This window comes from Leptonychotes weddellii, chromosome 14 (assembly GCF_054177405.1).
Source record: "Leptonychotes weddellii isolate Sample4059 chromosome 14, ASM5417740v2, whole genome shotgun sequence".
NCBI classification, from domain to species: Eukaryota; Metazoa; Chordata; class Mammalia; order Carnivora; family Phocidae; genus Leptonychotes; species Leptonychotes weddellii.
In genome coordinates this window covers 41808855-41810313 of record NC_138382.1, presented here as the reverse complement: position 1 = coordinate 41810313, position 1459 = coordinate 41808855, and the positions used below count along the sequence as shown (strand labels likewise).

General features: G+C 38.2%; 1 pseudogene; it reads right to left on the bottom strand.

Moving 5' to 3' along the window:
* Positions 1-737, bottom strand: part of LOC102726647 (elongation factor 1-alpha 1 pseudogene) — a 1672-nt pseudogene extending 935 nt beyond the window's left edge.
* Between the last annotated feature and the right edge of the window lie 722 nt (positions 738-1459).

Below are 1459 nucleotides of genomic sequence, written 5' to 3'. Positions count from 1 at the left end.
CCACTGGCATTCCCATCTTTATGGGTGACTTTCCATCCCTTGAACCAAGGCATGTTAGCGCTTGGCTCCAGCATGTCACCATTCCAACCAGAAATTGGCACAAATGCTACTGTGTCGGGGTTGTAGCCAATTTTCTTAATGTAGGTGCTGACTCCCTTAACGATTTCCTCATATCTCTTCTGGCTGTAGGGTGGCTCAGTGGAATCCATCTTGCTAACACCAACAATTAGTTGTTTTACACCCAGGGTGTAAGCCAGAAGGGCATGCTCACGGGTCTGCCCATTCTTGGAGATACCGGCTTCAAATTCACCGACACTAGCAGCAACAATCAGGACAGCACAGTCAGCCTGAGATGTGCCTGTAATCATGTTTTTGATAAAGTCTCTGTGTCCTGGGGCATCAGTGATGGTCACATAATACTTGCTGGTCTCGAATTTCCACAGGGAGATATCAATGGTGATACCACATTCACGTTCAGCTTTCAGTTTATCCAAGACCCAGGCATACTTGAAGAAGCCCTTTCCCATCTCAGCAGCCTCCTTCTCAAATTTTTCGATAGTTCTTTTGTCGATCCCACCACATTTGTAGATCAGATGGCCAGTAGTGGTAGACTTGCCCGAATCTACGTGTCCAATGACGACGATGTTGATGTGAGTCTTTTCCTTTCCCATTTTGGTTTAGGTTGAGCGGTGGTTTTCACGACACCTGCGTTCTGGCGGCAATCCCGTTGTGAAAAAGCTGAAAACAATGTATTTTTAAGAAGAGTTTCTTTTAATGCCACACACACACACACACACAAAATGATAATATTGGTTCTGTTTTTCTAGAGAACTTTGACTAATACATTTGACAATAATGTTTATTATTTTTCTATAATGCTGGATCCGATTTCCTAATATTTTGGTGACAATTTCTATGTTTATGCTTATGAGGGATAGTGGCCTGTAATTTTGTTCTTTTAAAATTTTTGTTAGGTTTTGGTATCAGGGTTATACTGGTCTCATAAAATGAGTTGAGGAGTGTTCCCTCCTGTATTGCCTGAAAAGTTTAGTCTAAGGTTAGTAGTTCTTGAAATATTTGACAGTACTCCCAAGTAAATCCATCTGAACATGGAGATTCTTTTGTGGAAAATTTTTAATTACAAAGTCTTTTCTTAAAACAGTATAATGGCTGTTCAGGTTTTTTATTTGTTTTTGTGTCAGTTTTGGTAAATTGAATTTTTAAAGGAAATGTTTCCATTTTATCTAACTTCTTCTATAGACTGTCATAAAGGCATATTATCCCCTTATTTTCCATTTAATGTCTGTAGGGTCTGTGTTTATAATCTGTAATTCATTCCTCATATTGATAATTCATGTTTTTTCTTTTTTTCTCTTTATCAGTGTTTCTTGGGTTTTATCAGTTTTATTAATCTTTTTTTCTTGAGAACCAACTAGTATGATTCTGTCATTATCTTTAT